The 21,465-nt window shown below is 30.7% G+C and overlaps 2 long non-coding RNA genes across 2 annotated transcripts in view; one reads left to right on the top strand and one right to left on the bottom strand.

Annotated features, from left to right (window-relative positions):
* Nucleotides 1–16,813, top strand: part of LOC139816398 (uncharacterized) — a 31,203-nt gene extending 14,390 nt beyond the window's left edge. Inside the window, exons 2-3 of the long non-coding RNA XR_011733003.1 lie at nt 15,713–16,059; nt 16,342–16,813. This is a non-coding gene — a long non-coding RNA (uncharacterized lncRNA). The remainder of the gene's footprint in view (nt 1–15,712; nt 16,060–16,341) is intronic.
* Nucleotides 16,814–17,180: 367 nt separating this feature from the next.
* On the bottom strand, nt 17,181–19,083 carry LOC139816399 (uncharacterized). The gene is made up of 3 exons (XR_011733004.1): nt 18,985–19,083; nt 18,367–18,536; nt 17,181–17,457 (listed from the first exon to the last, which is right to left on the bottom strand). It is a non-coding gene; the product is annotated as an uncharacterized lncRNA (long non-coding RNA).
* Between the last annotated feature and the right edge of the window lie 2,382 nt (nt 19,084–21,465).

Genomic DNA, 21,465 nt, shown 5'->3' with positions numbered 1-21,465 from the left:
GTGTTATTTCTCATATACATTTTTTTTTTTTCAGCAAAATTTTACCTATATATACAAAAAAGGTCTGTTAAATGTGTACAAATACATGCAATAAATAATAAGAAAAAATAAGAATCGGTAAGAAAATGTGATAATACTTTTGGAGAAGACAAATGGTTGTACAGATAAACTTTCGAAGAAATTATTAAATTACATTACAACAAATTTTAAATGTTTTGGATCATTGTCATCTTAAAAAAAATCCATTTAGTGGTCAAATTTTTATTTGCAAAAAATAAAACATTCACGTAGCCTTCAGCAGCAGGAATATCCGTTATGCGATGCAATGGTCCCATTCCTTCTCCATAAAAGCAACCCCATATTTCCACCACTATATGTTTTGCAGTCGAAACTTGGTAACGTTAATTAAATCTTTTGCCAGAAGGACGTTGAATATATCGTATTCTATTGTTTCAAGCAGATACTTGAATTCATCGCTCCCAGATAATCCCTTTCCGTTCGTTGTCAGTCCAATGTTTCTGCACTGATAAAAAAATCGATGATAAAATTGACTATAATTGTATGGTAAAAAAATTATAGTCGGAGTACTCATTTTAATAGTAAATTGTACTAAAATACTAGTAATATAAGCTGTATACGCATGGTACTGAGAAGCAATGAGACTTTTTACTATAAATTATAATAATTTCGAATCTTATATAGTAAAAATGAAAGAATAGAATAGTACATAATTTTACTATTCGAATAAGGTCACCGCAACTTTAATAATACTATAGTAATATGAATCATATTTACTATATAAGATTCGAAATTATTATAATTTATAGTAAAAAGCTTCATTGCTTCTCGGTACCATGCGTATATGGTTTATACTACTGGTACACTGGAAAAAAAATTTAGTGTCTCCAACAAAACAAAATATTATAGCAGTTTTAACAAAACTGCCTTGTCCTCCTAACCAAACAATTTAGTATATTTTATGTATACAAAGGCTCGTGCGGCAAGAGAGTTCGGCTCGCGCCCGCTACGCGGCGCATTGCCGGTATTTTCTCTCGTAAGAAAGATTCGACATCGACCCTTATATCTAGGGCAGCTCAGCGGGTTTTCTCCAGCATTCAAGCTTGTCAGTTAGAGCGTTCTCACTTCTGACAACCTACTCCACATAGTATATACACATAATTTAAATATATAATCTCTACTATTATATAAAGGGGAAAAGTTTGTACTGTTGTTCGGGGTAATCTTAGAAACTATTGGACCGATTATGAAAGTATTATATATGAAGTAGGGGTAGAATTTCCCGGGGAGTGCTATAGGGTGTATAGTTCTTCGTTACCGATCTTCTGGAAACCGGTTTTTCTAATTTCTTCAATTTTTCAAGAAATAATTGACCGAATTTTAAAAAATTGTATATAAAAAAAGGGTAGAATTTCCCGGGGAGTGCCATAAAGTGTATAATTTTTTGTTACCGATTTTTTTTAGAACCGGTATCTGAAAATTTTTCAATTTTTTGGGAAATAATTGACCGAATCTTAAAAAATTGTATATAAAACAGGGGTAGAATTTCCCGGGGAGTGCTATAAACTGTATAGTTTTTTGTTACCGATTTTTATTGGAACCGGTATCTGAAATTTTTCAAATTTTTCGGGAAATAATTGACCGAATTTTAAAGAATTGTTTATAAAACAGGGGTAGAATTTCCTAATAAAGGGGTTACCGATTTCAGTCTAAAAAAATGTATGTAATTGTTTTAATTTTTGCAAATTTTGAGATATCAAACTAATTTTTTTTTATGGATAAAATATTATATTGAATTTGGTGAGAATCGGTGATTACTGATTTTATTCCTTGGTTTTTTAATTGAAAAATCGAGGTTCTTGAAACGACTTCATTTGTGTTTCAATATCCTTATTGTGGACAACCATAAGGAGTGTGTCGGGTAGTTGATTTAAAGACGGTAGTTTAACTTTTATGCATGAATAACACATTCTAGGTGCTTAAGTTTTAAACTTTTTTACTTGACAATGATCACATATTGCATCTATTTTCCCAATTATTACATTCGGATAAAATTGATATTCGTAATTTGAATCATAACTATAAATGCCTCTAATTTTAAGTTGGACCGCATAAATGTTTTCGTGGATTAAACATGTCGTAACCGGTCTTTTTCTACTCGAGTTTCACACTATTGAGTCATTTCCGCTTTTCCGATATTTCACTTACCAATCAGTGATAACATCCCTTGGTTTACCCAAGCGTTTTTTCGGGAATTTTGAGATTGCTCGCTCGCGATGTACACAGAACCTCGATTTTTCAATTAAAAAACCAAGGAATAAAATCGGTAATCACCGATTCTCACCAAATTCAATATAATAATATTTTATCCATAAAAAAAACTTAGCTTGATATCTCAAAATTTGCAAAAATCAAAACAATTACATACATTTTTTTAGACTGAAATTGGTAACCCCTTTATTAGGAAATTCTACCCCTGTTTTATATACAATTCTTTAAAATTCGGTCAATTATTTTCCGAAAAATTTGAAAAATTTCAGATACCGGTTCCAATAAAAATCGGTAACAAAAAACTATACAGTTTATAGCACTCCCCGGGAAATTCTACTCCTGTTTTATATACAATTTTTTAAGATTCGGTCAATTATTTCCCGAAAAATTGAAAAATACCGGTTCTAAAAAAGATCGGTAACGAAAAATTATACATTTTATGGCCTTTCCCGGGAAATTCTACCCTTGTTTTATATACAATTCTTTAAAATTCGGTCAATTATTTCTTGAAAAATTGAAGAAATTAGAAAAACCGGTTTCCAGAAGATCGGTAACGAAGAACTATACACCCTATAGCACTCCCCGGGAAATTCTATCCCTACTTCATATATAATACTTTCAAAATCGGTCCAATAGTTTCTAAGATTACCCCGAACAACAGTACAAACTTTTCCTCTTTATATAATAGTAGAGATTTTACTATATATGTATATAAACATACATACAATACATATGTGTAGTTAAAAAATAAAAAAAAAATTTTCACTTATTTAATTCAAATGTAACTATCTTACTTTTGTAATTCTTCTTAGATTTAAATCATATCAATGTTATTTTTTTGATTATTTATTTATATTTTTATTAATAAAGATTAGTCGTTGTTCATCTTACTTAATCTATTTTAATTTAATCGTCAATGTTTTGAAGATATTACCTTTAGATATTAGGCCCAGAGTCCATTTTCTGATGACGAATGAGGTACGATCCGTGACGAAACGTTTTTTTGCAGATAGAGCATTCATATTTACGGATGCCCTCGTGCTTCGACAGAAGATGCTCATTCAAGTTCTGTTTACTTGTGTACACTTTCGGACATTTCGGGCACTTAATCTGCAACATAAGCAACAAAACTCTTTAACATAACTTTTGGTTTTTGTTCTGCGTTTGTCAAAATAGCTAAACTTAATGTAATATGTAAAAAAGATCACATAGAATTTTTCGATATTTTAATTAACAAGTTATTTATACAAACTTTGGAAATAAATTCCTAAAAATTCCAGATTTTTTTAGGTAATACATACAATTATTTTTTAAATATATTTAAAATATACAGCAATTTTTCTTACAATTATATGTTCACGCAACTTCTGTTTAGATTTCAGTTTCTTGTGACATATATCGCAAACATAATCATGTAAATGCACTGTTTTGTAATGTTCTTCCAAAGCTTCTTTACTCGATAAGTGACGTCGGCAAATCTCACATGCCGAACTGTTGATTTTATGCCTACGCATGTGTTTACGCATCCTCCTGTACGAGTGAAAAATCTTACCGCAAGTGTCGCAAGGAAAGTTCTATAATTGTAAAAGAGAACAACATTCAAGAGAAGCGAGAAACATTAATAGAGATTTGTTATAATTGTAATAGAGATCATACAATCATGCTGCAAAACAAATCATAAATTTATAACAGAGTTAAGATTATAATAAGAACATATCTACATGTACCTTATTCATTATAATAATACTTATTATATAAATTGGAAAGTAATATCAATATTAAAACTCAATACTGGTTTATATGTGTTAATTAAATAAAATTACGATATGAAGAAATCCTGGGAATGTGTAACAAAACTTATTTTATTAACTATATTTTTGGTTACATAGGTATAATTATACCTTTTTTATGTCCTCGTGCTTCAATAGATGCTCATTCAAGTTATATTTACTTTCGTACACATTCGGACATTTCGGGCACTCTAAGTGACTCTGCAACATAAACAACAAAACTCTTTAACATAACTTTTAGTTTTTGTTCTGCGTTTGTCAAAATAGCTAAACTTAATGTACTATGTAAAAAAGATCACATAGAGTTTTTCGATATTTTAATTAACAAGTTACTTATACATACTTTGGAAATAAATTCCTAAAAATTCCAGATCATTATAGGTAATACATACATTTATTTTTTAAATATATTTAAAATATACAGCAATTATATATATACATATATATATATATGTAGGTCCGGAAGTATGTTCCGGGACTTTTATTTTTTTACATCGGTATATTCCAGGACATTTGGCAGTTTCCAGGACTGTCCTGGAAAAAATTCATGTCCTACGGCACGTTTCGGGACAATTTTTTGAATCTGATTACATATATATGCGTTATATTCCAGGACTGTACATTTCAAAAAACGTAAACAGTCCCGGAACATACCTCTAGACCTACATATATATATATATATATATATATATATATACATATATATATATATATATTACTTATATAAATTGGAATGTAATGTTAATATTAAAACTTAATACTGGTTTATGTGTTAATTAAATAAAATTACGATATAAAGAAATCCTGGAAATGTGTAACAAAACTTATTTTATTAACTATTAAATATATTTTCGGTTATATATATAATTATACCTTTTTTATGCCCTCGTGCTTTAACAGATGCTCATTCAAGTTCTGTTTACTTTTGTACATTTTCGGACATTTCGGGCACTTGAATTTGCTCTCTAAGTGACTCTGCAACATAAACAACAAAACGCTTTAATATAACTTTTAGTTTTTGTTCTGCGATTGTCACAACACTTAAACTTAATGTAATATGTAAAAAAGATCACATAGAGTTTTTCGATATTTTAATTAACAAGTTATTGATACAAACTTTGGAGATAAATTCCTAAAAATTCCAGATTTTTTTAGGTAATACATACAATTATTTTTTAAATATATTTAAAATATACAGCAATTTTTCTTACAATTATATGTTCACGCAACTTCTGTTTAGATTTCAGTTTCTTGTGACATGTATCGCAATCATAATCATGGAAATGCACTATTTTGCGATGTTTTTCCAAAGCTTCTTTACTCGATAAGTGACGTCGGCAAATCTCACATGCCACACTGTTGCTTTTATGCCTACGCATGTGTATACGCATCCTCACGTGCGAGTGAAAAATCTTACCGCAAGTATCGCAAGGAAAGTTCTATAATTGTAAAAGAGAACAACATTCAAGAGAAGCGAGAAACACTAATAGAGATTTGTTATAATTGTAATAGAGATCATACACAATCATGCAGCAAAACATCCCAGCAAACACAGAATACACCGAGTGCGCAATTTCATACCAAATTGCGCACTCGGTGTATTCTGTGTTTGCTGAGATATAATACATTTATAACAAAGTTAAACTTATAATAAGAACATATCTACGTGTACCTTATTCATTATAATAATACTTATTATATAAATTGGAATGTTAATGTTAATATTAAAACTCAATACTGGTTTATGTTTTAATTAAAATTACGATATGAAGAAATCCTGAAAATGTGTAACCAAACCTATTTTATTAAATACTAGATTTTTCGCCGTCGTCTCGAGAGATGACAACTAAAGTCGACCGCCACATGTCACCCCTATGTATAATTATTAGACATCGAATTTTTTTATGCAGATTGGTGGAAAAGAGAGCAATTAATAACTAACAAGGAAACCCACGGAAGTGTCCCCCTCTGATTTTTATGAGCTTTATTTAGTATGTTGTCCTCTAGATGAAAATAAGGGACACGTATTTTTCTATACGTGCCCATACGCGTATTTAGAGGGTAAAACACCCCTTTGAAAAAGATCGGCTTTCCTCTTTTGAGCCGAATATCTCCGAAACTATAAAAGATAATTAAAAAACACACCATTGGATTGTTTGTAGGATACAATTCCAAATTTAAATCTGGCAGGCATTCCTCTTTAATAATAATGTTCGAATGTTCTGTCGAATATTCCGTGCCCAAAGTTACTCCTTCCTGCTTCGGATCGTCTCCTTTATTCATTTGATAGCTAGCGGGCTGTTTCTCTTGGTTCGAAGAATACACATCCAAATTTAAATCTGGCAGGCATTCCTCTTTAATAATAATGTTCGAATGTTCTGTCGAATATTCCGTGCCCAAAGTTACTCCTTCCTGCTTCGGATCGTCTCTTTTATTCATTTGATAGCTAGCGGGCTGTTTCTCTTGGTTCGAAGGACACACATCCAAATTTAAATCTGGCAGGCATTCCTCTTTAATAATAATGTTCGAATGTTCTGTCGAATATTCCGTACCCAAAGTTACTCCTTCCTGCGTCGGATCGTCTCCTTTATTCGTTTGATAGTCATCAGCGGGCTGTTTCTGTATCTCTTGGCGTTGATTCTTCGAAGATTCCTTAAGTATAGTAATAAAAATAAAATAACCGAGTTAATGCAAAATATACCCAAATGGACCTGAACGAAAAGATATCAGCTCAGGGATCTGGAAAGTGCAATTCTGATTAAGAAGTTTCATTAAGGATTTAAAAAATCGAATGTTTATGATACATAAAAGACTAGCCGAAGTTAACGCACCCCAAAAAGACACTATTCTATTAAAAAATTTAAGACAAAATATCCGATTGCGGTATCGATGAAGAAAACATGATATCCCTGGTAAAAATTACCGTTAGAAACAGAAAGAAACGCGTAGTAAGGTAAATGCACCTATTTGCGTCCGTGCACCTATTTGCGTCCGAATCTGATTAAAAAGTAATAAAATCAATTAATATCCACACTTATTGATTCATGAAGAATATTTATTCCATTCTATAGACAATATTCTATAATTGCGTCTATTTTAAAATGTGTTTCATTGAAATTAAAAAAATATAACACGGTTTCAATTTTCATAGTGCGCGCCGTAAATGACCATCTGTGTATACGCGTGCTCTGAGGGCAAATTCTTAGTAGATCGGACGGTGAAAGTGACTGTCATTTTTATCGTTGTTGCGGATCCTGAGAAATAATCACGAAGTAAGTCCAAGTGTTTTAAGCAATCCAGCTCTACAAGCTACTCAAAACGTGTGATTTCATCACACGAAAGGTCAGTAAATTATTAATTTCACACAATAGTAGCAAAGCAACGCAACAACATCCTAATGTATATGCGTGCGTCCGGTTGCTTCGAATATTCAAAGTAATTGAATCGTCAGTGTATTCATGCTAAAAATTGTCGTGAATGATGCGAAAAATATCACTTTTTCGATGTGCACTGTTTTTTTCTGCGGCACAACTTATAAAGTAACATAAGTTTTATCAGAATAATTCAAGTCCACCATAACCTCTGAAGAGCAGATGCAAATGGGGGCCCTACACATTCTGTTTCTATTTGCGACCGAAAACATTCAATACATATTCGTTTTATCCATGACCATGACGGACGCAAAATAGTGCAGTCAAATCGTTTGCGTCCTGACGCAAAGGGGGCAACGCAATGGACGCAAATACGTTCGAAAACTAATCAGGCGGACGCAACGACGTACAATAATACCTTCGCGTAATTTTAGAATTTTCCGGTGCAATATGTAGCAATTTGTCAAAACAAAAGCTTTTTTCCATAAAAAAATATATATTTTTCAATCAGTAATGATTTTTAATCAAATTGGAATAGATTATACTCGTATATTGGTCTTCTATTCTGCTACAACCCTTACATGGACGCAAATAGGTGCATTTACCTTAAAACGTCATAGTAGAACGTGCTTCTATCCGTTTCTGACTGTTTACTATGCGTTTCTTTCCGTTTCTAACGGTAATTTTTACCAGGGATATAATATTAAATGCATGTATCAATAATTCAGTAACCAGCAGTAAGAATAATCTTACCACCGGTCCAAATTAATTAACTATATGCATATATTTCGCGTGGTGCAGACGATCGTGGCGCAAGCTCTCGGTTATATAGAATTAGCATTTTTTTCTATTCACACACACTATTATAAATCTCAATATCTTATGAATGATCTGTGTTCCGAGATTAGCATATAATACTTACAATAAGCCCCCATAATCTCTCCTGAATTACATGACAGTTGTCGTAAAAGACATCACATACAAAATCTAATTTGTCGACACAACTCGCACAAATTTGCTGCGGCAGAGGATCGTCCTTGTGGATCTGAAATAATTTAATTATTTTAGCATGTCTGATGTCTTATGATGTTAGATGATTATTAATTCTATATTTAAAAAATCAATGAAATATTTAATTTATATTATTAGTATTTATTTATAATTGATAACAGGGAAAACACACACAGAGAAGAGATAAAAGACGAGTTGCATATGTGCAAAGTTAACGTGACGACGCAAAGTAAAATGTTATAAAGTATATAAAATAAATATTAATATTATATTATTAATATATAATTATAGCCAATGGGTAATATGATAAAAAATAAGGAAGAGAAATTTACGAATTTTCGCACTAACAACCCCTTTAACTTTCCAGCCATATCTTATCAAATCGAAGTATATATCTGGAGGGGTTAAAGCCATAGTGGTGTAAGTCACTTTTTTTAACCTATCGAGTTAAGTTCATAGATGCAGTCTGCAGTCTACACATGCAGATATGTTGAAAAAAGAAGAAAAAAAAGTGGTCAAAAAAATTGACTTACACCACTATAACTTTAACCCCTCCATATATGAGGATGAAAATCGGAGTTGAATTCGGAATCTGTTGATTATGAGTTGACCATTTGACATAGTTCTGTCAAAAAAATCACATTTTATTCTTACAGATTTCAAAATAAACAACATAAAATATAAAACACTTACTTTTTAATAAACTATCTTAATGCTGAAGTAATAAGTTCTATTCTAACAAACTATCTAATATTTTTATATATAGAGAATTTATAAAAAGAAGCGATTTATCTAAAAAAATTTACATAAATTCAGTTGTTTTTTTTTTAGAGATTATGGTTCTGTCGGGTTCGATCACTCCATTTTTTCTCCACAAAAAGCTCCACCGTAAAGTAGTAAAAAATTCCATCATCCTAACAGTCTTCTAGAAACAGTTTGTGAACTGTGTGCTCTATATACATATATATTTAGTTACGTATAATTCAACTCATTATATACGTAAATTAATTTTTACTTTCTCAACAAAGTATAATCAACAATAAATTACACATAAAATTATAGTTAAAACACCAATGTGTCACTTTAGAAAACTTAAATGTAGAATAAAATGAATCAAAAGTATTTGAAAAGTATCATACTTTTATTAAGGCAACAGTGGAGTCATTAAACAAGTTTCTTTATCGTGGAAATTAATTCTATATAAATATACAAATGTGCGCGCGAGTGTGTGTATGTGCGTGTGTGTGTGTATGGAGTCACTTAACTTATCTCTATATGCAATTAACACACGGATGTGTCTTCAATGATCAAGGAAAGGAGTATTATCTTCTAATTATATATATATATATATATATATATATATGGGCAGATCCATTACTTTTCGACCAAAAGTTGCGGGGGTGGGTCACCGATTTTGATGCCGATTTTTTCCTCGAAAGTACACTAGAAAAGAAGATGATCCTGAAAATTTGAGCCCGATTCGATCAAATCCGGCCGCTGGAGAATTTTTTGAATTTTGAAAAAAATCGATTTTTCAGTCATTTTCAAAAATTTATATCTCAGCTTCTATATAACTTAGAGACTCGTTTGAGGCCGCATTCTTTTCTGTAAACCCTCTACTTTTAAGGAAAAAATTGGTCATTGGTTTACACTCAAGTCCGGCTTCACGGCGAGCTGCTAACTAAACCATTGTTTTAGAGAAATTTTGCCTATTTTTGAAATGCTGTCATATCTACAGTTTTCGAAGTAGAGGGTTGATCAGCAGCTGATATTTTTTGTTCAGGTATACTCTGAAGAAATCTACCCACTTTTTACTTGATTGCTTCTATTTTGTTAAGTTATGGCCATCTAAAGCCGATCAATTTTCGAAAAATCGCCATTTTCAGATAGCCAGAACTTTTTTCTTTCAACTCGAAATTCTTTGAAATTTTCAGGGAATATACTTCATTATATACTTAAACAACCCTGAAAATTTCAATTTTGGAATAGAAGTGGTTTCCGAGTTATGAAGTTTTTAAAATGTCAACTTTTTGATTTATAGTAATATGACATTTTTTGTGGTTTTATCATCAATTTTGTAAATTTAATGTAAATAATTGATATTTTTCGGAAAATATATTCGAAAATAAAAGGAGCAAAACGGATTGTTTGAGAAAATTGAGGGAAAAAATTAATATTTTTTATTTTAATTTATTTGTTTAAAATTTTTAAAAAGTAAATATTTGTTTATTTCTTTTAATAATATGTTGAATACAAATTTCCAAAGTATTTGAGAACTATCATGTCATGTTTAGCAAATTATACTTTGCTCATAATTTACCGCCAGTCTATTGAAAAATCTAATTTAATTTAATTTAATTTATTTTTTATTTTCAATAGACTGGCGGTAAATTATGAGCAAAATATAATTTGCTAAACATGACATGATAGTTCTCAAATACTTTGAAAATTTGTATTCAACATATTATTAAAAGAAGTAAACAAATATTTACTTTTTAAAAATTTTAAACAAATAAATTAAAATAAAAAATATTAATTTTTTCCCTCAATTTTCTCAAACAATCCGTTTTGCTCCTTTTATTTTCGAATATATTTTCCGAAAAATATCAATTATTTACATTAAATTTACAAAATTGATGATAAAACCACAAAAAATGTCATATTAAATCGAAAAGTTGACATTTTAAAAATTTCATAACTCGGAAACCACTTCTATTCCAAAATTGAAATTTTCAGGGTTGTTTAAGGATATAATGAAGTATATTCCCTGAAAATTTCAAAGGATTTCGAGTTGAAAGAAAAAAGTTCTGGCTATCTGAAAATGGCAATTTTTCGAAAATCGATCGGCTTTAGATGGCCATAACTTAACGAAATAGAAGCAATCAAGTAAAAAGTGGGTAGATTTCTTCAGAGTATACCTGAACAAAAAATATCAGCTGCTGATCAACCCTCTACTTCGAAAACTGTAGATATGACAGCATTTCAAAAATAGGCAAAATTTCTCTAAAACAGTGGTTTAGTTAGCAGCTCGCCGTGAAGCCGGACTTGAGTGTAAACCAATGACCAATTTTTTCCTTAAAAGTAGAGGGTTTACAGAAAAAAATGCGGCCTCAAACGAGTCTCTAAGTTATATAAAAGCTGAGATATAAATTTTTGAAAATGACTGAAAAATCGATTTTTTTCAAAATTCAAAAAAATCTCCAGCGGCCGGATTTGATCGAATCGGGCTCAAATTTTCAGGATCATCTCCTTTTCTAGTGTACTTTCGAGGAAAAAATCGGCATCAAAATCGGTGACCCACCCCCGCAACTTTTGGTCGAAAAGTAATGGATCTGCCCATATATATATATATATATATATATATGTTACCTCCTAATTATATGTATAATATATACGTATAAAATAGCTCATATTGCTGATCAAAACTATATAGGAAAAATTTTTTTATAGTTAATTATAAATACCAACTCACATTTTATGAGTACTCTAATTATACAATAGTCCATAACCGTGCGATAAAAGGCACATTTCTCTTGATAATTCGTAAATATCTGCATTCTTGCTGCCGCCATTTATTCTACTTAAAAATAGCTCATAATACTCCTATTAATTGCAATTATTTTGTCTTCCTAGATTACTTTATAACATCAAAGACTTGAATCAAGGCACTTGCTATATTTCTTTCGCAGTTTCGTATTAGTGTGTATGTGTAAGTAAACTACACATTTTTATAAAATACATAATACTTTAAACGTCTATATGTAACGCTTTTTTATTTTTAATATAACAATTATTATAAAATGTACTCCAAAAGATATTGAAAATCGTTGAAAATTTTTCACATACGAATCTCACGTGTAAAGATTTATAGAAAATATCGCCGCTCTCGTTACATTATCAATTTTGGAAGCCCTGTTCCTGGTGTCACGCACATGTTCGCACGCACACACACATACGTATTAAGTCATTAATTTTTTAATGAAACTATGCATTTATTCGATTAATTATTCTTTTGGCCGTAATTCGGTGAACGTGTATTGTCTATATTACAAAATAAACATTTTTCAAAGACTTGCTGTATTCATGAGGAGAGGAAGTATTATAAAAAGGCGTGTTTTTTCATGAGAGTAATTAACGTGTCGTCAACCGAGTATGTTTTTCGGCTCTTTGACACATCCAGTTCTTTTTTTGGTCACTAATGACGTGTGTTTTCGTGTGATTTCTTTTCCTGATTGTCATTATCTTATAAAAATTTAATACTGTAAGTGATTTTTTGGCTAGTGATTAATCATTTAAAATCACTATTAAAAGCACTATTAACAACACTATTAACAGCACTATTAAAGCACTATTAACAGTTTTTAATAGCGCTTTTAAGTGATTAATTACTAGCCAAAAAATCACTTACAGTATTAAATTTCTATAAAGGTTATATTATTTTTCAACAGCCTTTATTTTATTATTATACTAATTTCTCTTAACAAAGTTCAGATAGCTTTTAGAGGTTTCACACTAATGTTCTTCAATCAGTCCTTAATGAGAATCTAATTTTCTAGGTCCACGGTAAAAAAAGACGCGTATATTATTACAGGCTAAACTAAATCACGGTTTCGGTATACGATAGATTAATATTTACTACATAAACGCTCGAAGGACAAGATTAATTCTAATGTTCTCAAACTCGACAATCTCAATTATCCAAACTTAAAAAAGAGAGACAGAATATCGCAAAGTTTTATTCGTGAATAGAAAATTAGTGTAATACAAGAAAAATATTTTTATCTTCGATTCTTTAATTTTAATTTGAGTTATAACTTATTTAAGGATTAAAATAATAAAAATGTCCAAACATAGGTACGCGTAATCAGGCATTGGTACATTTATCTTACTTTTCGCGATCAACATTTGAAGGATACAGGGGAAAAACGATCAATGTCCATCCGAAGTAATTTCGAGAAAAACGTTTTAAGTCCCAAGACATCTCGAGTATCTTAAGCTGCTGAACAAATTATGTACATACAAAATTTGGTGATTATCGGAACGCAGTATTTACTTAATGTTTATATTGGAATTATGATGGACTCTAACAGATTCTTCACTACAAGCGTGTGGATTATGATCATTTTTTGTGCCCCAACATGGTACATCTTTCGGCTTTATTTGTAACTGTTCTTTATCAAAATAAATAAGAATTATAAAAGTTCTTTGAAACTGATGCCACAAAATAGCATAATCAGATCAAGTTTAAAAAACGTGAACTTTTATCATTTTTCCCCTGTACCCTACATTTTCATTCCATGTATGTACTGGTAAAATAAGAACGGGCTCGAGGGAAAGGGTTAAGAATAAGGAGATTGGTCCCGACGAGTTAAGAATAGGTGAAGAGGGAGGGGGGAGTTTGACTGTATTGTTTAAGATATAAGGAATGACGTTTGGGAATTCATCGAAGCACCAATTGTGTACACGCAAAGGCTGCGTGCGCCGACACTCCTCTTGAAAGTCGCAAACGAATTCGAGCTTGCCTAGACACAGAACACAGATCGCTTTGGGCAGAAGATCCTTCTCATCTATCTGCGATTCACAAACAAAAGTGATCCAAGTTTTGAGAAGTGTACTCGTGACATACTTGCAAGAAAATAAAACCTTATTAAGCGACATTAGGCTTCATTAATTGCAAATTAATCTCTTCTCCTTTTTCCTTCTTTTTACAAAATATTAATTACATAAATACTACAGCTCTGCTCTATAGATACAACAATATGTGACAAATATATATAAATATATCGTTACATTCTGGTACCCACTAAAGTTCTATGACAACATCCAAGCCTGATGGAATTACCAACAAACTTAAATATATAATTTTTACACAGTTACAATATTCATTATTTACAATTTTAAATAAAGCTCATTACTCTTCTCTTCGAAGAATTCGCCCAAATAATTTGTACAAATGTAAAAATAATTTGTACAATAATCTCATGGCACGTTTACAAACACTCGCACATGAAAATAAACACAATATTTCTCTGTGTATTATTTAATAATTTCTTTTTCAAACAGTAGCGATAGAAATTCCACGAGAGATTCCATGAGAATCTCGTTGATGAAGTAACTCACATAAAATGTCTATTCTTAATTGCGATATTAAAGCAAGTATAAAGAAATCTTTTGCCGCTCGATGAGTGTATAACTCGCTAGAGAAAACTCCTATTAAATATCAATTTCCAACATGACAATATCCTCCAATCTCTTTTTGAAACTTAGGGTCTATCTTTAAATAAAAGCAAATTATTATAATGTATTAATTAATTATAATATTTGTTATTTTTTAACAGAAAAAGAAAGCTGTTGATGAGGTGATGTAAACAAGAGAGAGAGAGACCAGTTAACACAAAATTAACAATTTAACATGAATTACACAAACCTCATCGCTTCAAACCCTTGTTAATTATATTAACAAGAGTTGAATGTTAGAAAGTGTATTCAATAAAATTAGTTCAATTAATTGTTTAAAATCACAATTACTTTTAAGTAAGCATTTTAAAGAGCATTGAAGCATAATAATTATACATAATTAATTATGTTAATAATTAAAGATCAAATTCGACCAAAAAGTATCGATGCTTCTAAATTTGGGAAAAAAAATGCTCCCTGGGGATCAACAAACGTGAAGGACAAGCCGAGAACGCTACAAGCAAACGAGATGTGCTGCGTGTAAATAAGCATGCTGTTTTAATTGGAGCAAGAAAAACCATATAGCAGAGGAGGAAAAAGATCATCTCATTTCTCTCATAGCCATTTTCTTCTAATCCTATAAAATTATGACCAGGTCGGCGAGGGGGAAGCGTGAAGCGAAGCGTCCAGGCGCGACGAGTCACCGCGACTCACCAGGATGTTGATCTTCTCTTGTATCTTCGTGCCGAGGTAGCGTTTAACACCCTCCTCCCCGAACACGTCGATGTAGATCTTCTTGTACTGACCGCATAGGCTGCACATTTTTGCATCACCCTCTTCCACGTCCATTCTTGTTTACCTCGTCGACAAACGCGTCCTTATACATGCACGCTGGGTGCTACCGCAAGTTGGAAATCCTGACGGGGCATCCACGCACGCCGTTGTCGCCGTTTCGTATTTCGTATCTCGTATCGACGCCGCCGTCACCGAGTGACGCTTCCTCCTCCACTCTTTCTTTTTGACGAAATGTTTGAATGTTTCGCCTGATTTTTACTTATCGTGAACTGTTTAAAGATTGCAGGACAAGCAGGACAACCATTGACAACGGCGCAATTTCATCCTGACGGTTTAATCTTTGGCACTGGTACAGCGGACTCTCAGGTGAAGATCTGGGATTTGAAAGAACAATCTAATGTTGCGAACTTTCCGGGACATACGGGTGTAATCACAGCCATTAGTTTCTCTGAGAATGGATATTACTTGGCGACAGCGACAGCTGCGGAAGATTCTTGCGTCAAACTTTGAGATTTGCGCAAACTGAAGAACTTGAAGACATTGCAGTTGGAGGAATCCTATAAAGGGAAGGATATTTGTTTTGATCAAAGTGGGACTTACTTGGCTGTGGCAGGAACGGATGTCAGGTAAAATACTGAATTTATTAGTTATTGATAATTATTTATTCTAAAATATTGATACTAATATATAATAATAAAGAATTAATTATATATAGTAATTAGTAAATACAGGATGTTTCACGTTTTAAAAAATGGAAAATTTTAAATAACACTTGTGTTATTGTCTCACAATTAGTAGCGAATATATCAAATATTTTAATATTTGATATTATTCACCATATGTGTTAATATTGAATAACGTGAATTAATTTAAGGTTGCTTGTATTATATATGTCGTATTGTTTTCAGAGTATATCTCTGTAAGCAATGGCAGGAATTGAAGGTCCTGAACGATCACACAGCGGCGGCCACCGGGGTTCGTTTCGGAAAGGATGCACGATACATTGCGTCTACCAACATGGATAGGACATTAAAACTTTACGGATTATCATGAATATAGAATTAGGAATATATAGAAATATATATCCATTATTTAATCAAACTAGGTTACGTTATAAAAGTCTAATGGATCCGGTCAATTGTGACTTAACTTCTTCAGTTCCTAAATCTTTTATGTATTTCTAAATAAAAAGTTTATAGTAATAAAAGAATATGGCAGGTTCGTAATATTGTAAGATCCATTTTAAGCTTTGCTTTCGAGATCGGCCTTATGTGAATTAGGAATTTTGTTACGTTTTTTTTTCTTTCAAATACGAATCATTTTGAGGATTTCTCAGGTTAGCTATAAAATTTTAAACGTTGTATCTCATTGTGCATTTTTACAAAAGTATATTTATCTTTATGTGCAAATAAATGACAAGTGCGATTGCATAGAAAACTTTTGTCTTTAATTACTAAATCACATACATCTTAGAAAATATATATTTTATTATTACAATATTTGAAGTGTTATTTCTCACATACATTATTTTTTTTAAGCAAAATTTTACCTATATATACAAAAAAAGGTCTATTAAATATGTACAAATACATGAAGTAAATAATAAGAAAAAATAAGAATCGGTAAGAAAATGTGATAATACTTTTTGAGAAGACAAATGGTTGTACAGATAAACTTTCGAAGAAATTATTAAATTATACATTACAACAAATTTTAAATGTTTTGGATCATTGTCATCTTAAAAAAAATCCATTTAGTGGTCAAATTTTTATTTGCAAAAGATAAAACATTCACGTAGCCTTCGGCAGTAGGAATATCCGTTATGCGATGCAATGGTCCCATTCCTTCTTTATGAAAGCAACCCCATATTTCCGCCACCATATGTATTACAGTCGGAACTTGGTAACGTTAATTAAATCTTTTGCCAGAAGGACGTTGAATATATCGTATTCTATTGTTTCAAGCAGATACTTGAATTCGTCGCTCCAGATAATCCCTTTCCGTTCGTCGTCAGTCCAATGTTTCTGTGTTAAATGTGTCATTTCAAATTCAAATCTTGCTTTCTTTTTAAATTCCTGCTTGTTGATTTTATCATCCAAAATATGAAACAACATTAACAAATACGTTCTCGACGTCTCTTTCATAATCTTGCATGACCTTTAATCTTTTGATTTTTACTTATTTAGGAAGTCAAAACATTTTTGTCAGGAAAATATTTTATTTCAAATCAAGAAATGATAAATGGAGCACAAAATTGACTCAACAAACTAGACGTTTGTGTATGTAAAACACATTTTAAAATTAATGTCATATCAGGATAAATATTTGAATCTATTAGGAGATTTTTATGGAAAAATAGGTTTATAATAAATTTTAATATATATGTATATAAACATACATACAATACATATGTGTAGTTGAAAAATAAAAATAAAATTTTCACTTATTTAATTCAAATGTAACTATCTTACTTTTGGAATTTTTCTTAAGGCCGGTTTTCACACGCAATGATTAGTGGCGCCAACTGACTGGCATTCATTGGCGCCAGAACCGACTAGCAAACTCACAAGTATTTACACAGTGATTGGCGTATACTATGGAAAATATTTAACATTTATTAAACACACAGTAAATGACAGCAAGCATATAACCTCCAAATTTGAGGTTATATGCTTTGGCCAATAACCGCCAGTAAACGCCACATTACTAGCGCCAGTTTGTATCAAGTGTTTACACTTGCATTTTTACTGGCGTTAGTCGACTGGCGCGGCCTGGCGCCACCAATCATTGCGTGTGAAAACCGGCCTTTAGATTTAAATCATATCAATGTTATTTTTTTGATTATTTATTTATATTTTAATTAATAAAGATTAGTCTTTGTTCATCTTACTTAATCTATTTTAATTTAATCGTCAATGTTTTGAAGATATTACCTAGGCCCAGAGTGCACTTTCTGATGACGAGTGAGGTTCGATCCGCTACCAAACGTTTTTTTGCAGATAGAGCATTCATATTTACGGATGTCCTCGTGCTTCGACAGAAGATGCTCATTCAAGTTCTGTTTGCTTGTGTACACTTTCAGACATTTCGGGCACTTGTGAGTCTGCAACATAAGCAACAAAACTCTTTAACATAACTTTTAGTTTTTGTTCTGCGTTTGTCAAAATAGCTAAACTTAATGTACTACGTAAAAAAGATATAAAAAAGATCACATAGAGTTTTTCGATATTGTAATTAACAAGTTACTTATACAAACTTTGGAAATAAATTCCTAAAAATTTCAGATCTTTATAGGTAATACATACATTTATTTTTTAAATATATTTAAAATATACAGCAATTATTAAATATATACATATATATATATATATATATATATATATAATAATAATACTTATTATATAAATTGGAATGTAATGTTAATATTAAAACTCAATACTGGTTTATGTGTTAATTAAATAAAATTACGATATAAAGAAATCCTGGAAATGTGTAACCAAACTTATTTGATTAACTATTAAATATATTTTTGGTTGCATATATAATTATACCTTTTTTATGCCCTCGTGCTTCAACAGATGCTCATTCAAGTACCATTTACTTTTGTACACATTCGGACATTTCGGGCACTTGAATTCGCTTAAGTGATTCTGCAACATAAGCAACAAAACACTTTAATATCTTTTAGTTTTTGTTCTGCGTTTGTCAAAACAGTTAAACTTAATGTACTATGTGAAAAAAATCACATAGAGTTTTCCGATATTGTAATTAACAAGTTATTTATACAAACTTTAGAAATAAATTCCCAAAAATTCCAGATTTTTATAGGTAATACATACAATTATTTTTTAAATATATTGAAAATATACAGCAATTTTTCTTACAATTATATGAGCGCGCAACATTTTTTTACATTTCATTTTCTTGTGACATATATCGCAGACATAATCATGTGAATGCAATGTTTTGTGATGTTTTTCCAAGGTTTCTTTACTCGATAAGTGACGTCGGCAAATCTCACATGCAAAACTGTTGCTTTTATGCCTACGCATGTGTACACGCATCCTCACGTGCGAGTGAAAAATCTTACCGCAAGTGTCGCAAGGAAAGTTCTGTAATTGTAAAAGAGAACAACATTCAAGAGAAGCAAGAAATATTAATAGAGATTTGTTAATTGTAATAGAGATCATACACGATCATGCATCAGCAAAATATATAATAAATTTATAACAGAATTAAGCTTATAATAAGAACATATCTACATGTACCTTATTCATTATAATAATACTTATTTTATAAATTGGAATGTGTAATGTTAATATTAAAACTCAATACTGGTTTATGTGTTAATTAAATAAAATTACGATATAAAGAAATCCTGGAAATGTGTAACCAAACTTATTTGATTAACTATTAAATATATTTTTGGTTGCATATATAATTATACCTTTTTTATGCCCTCGTGCTTCAACAGATGCTCATTCAAGTACCATTTACTTTTGTACACATTCGGACATTTCGGGCACTTGAATTCGTTTAAGTGATTCTGCAACATAAGCAACAAAATACTTTAATATAACTTTTAGTTTTTGTTCTGCGTTTGTCAAAACAGTTAAACTTAATATACTATGTGAAAAAGATCACATAGAGTTTTCCGATATTCTAATTAACAAGTTATTTATACAAACTTTAAAAATAAATTTATAAAAATCCCAGATTTTTATAGGTAATACATAGAACTATTTTTTAAATATATTGAAAATATACAGCAATTTTTCTTACAATTATATGACCGCGCAACATCTTTTTACATTTCATTTTCTTGTGACATATATCGCAGACATAATCATGTGAATGCAATGTTTTGTGATGTTTTTCCAAGGCTTCTTTACTCGATAAGTGACGTCGGCAAATCTCACATGCAAAACTGTTGCTTTTATGCCTACGCATGTGTATACGCATCCCCACGTGCGAGTGAAAAATCTTACCGCAAGTGTCGCAAGGAAAGTTCTATAATTGTAAAAGAGAACAACATTCAAGAGAAGCAAGAAATATTAATAGAGATTTGTTAATTGTAATAGAGATCATACACGATCATGCAGCAAAACATATAATAAATTTATAACAGAGTTAAGCTTATAATAAGAACATATCTACATGTACCTTATTCATTATAATAATACTTATTATATAAATTGGAATGTAATGTTATTATTAAAACTCAATATTAGTTTAGGTGTTAATTAAATAAAATTACGATATGAAGAAATCCTGGAAATGTGTAACTAAACTTGTTTTATTAACTATTAAATATATTTTGTTTACATATATAATTATACCTTTTTTATGCTCTCGTGCTTCAACAGATGCTCATTCAAGGACTGTTTACTTTTGTACACATTCAGATATTTCGGGCACTTGAATTTGCTCTCTAAATGACTCTGCAACATATTACATTTTAGTTTTTGTTCTGCGTTTGTCACAACACTTAAATATGTAAAAAAGATCGCATATAGAATTTTTCGATATTTTAATTAACAAGTTATTTGTACAAACTTTGGATGTAAATTCCTAAAAATTCCAGATCTTTATAGGTAATACATACATTTATTTTTTAAATATAAATTGAAATATGTAATATAAATTGGAATGTAATGTTAATATTAAAATTCAATACTGGTTTATGTGTTAATTAAAATTACGATATGAAATCCTGAAAATGTGTAACCAAACTTATTTTATTAAATATTATATATATTTTGGTTATATATAATTATATCTTTTTTATGTATCAATTTATTATCAGATTACAATCTCACGTAATTATAATCTCGTATTCTTTCACTCAAAGCTTTTAACTCTTTAATCAATTTCTTATAAAGGCTTTAGGTGAGATGAAGATTGGTCCATCTCGAGAGATGACAACTAAAGTCGACTGCCACATATATGTCACCCTTATGTATAATTATTAGACATCGAATTTTTTTATGCAGATTGGTGGAAAAGAGAGCAATTAATAACTAACAAGGAAA

Source organism: Temnothorax longispinosus, chromosome 7 (genome assembly GCF_030848805.1).
Source record: "Temnothorax longispinosus isolate EJ_2023e chromosome 7, Tlon_JGU_v1, whole genome shotgun sequence".
NCBI lineage: Eukaryota > Metazoa > Arthropoda > Insecta > Hymenoptera > Formicidae > Temnothorax > Temnothorax longispinosus.
This window is presented reverse-complemented; position numbering and strand designations above follow the sequence as displayed.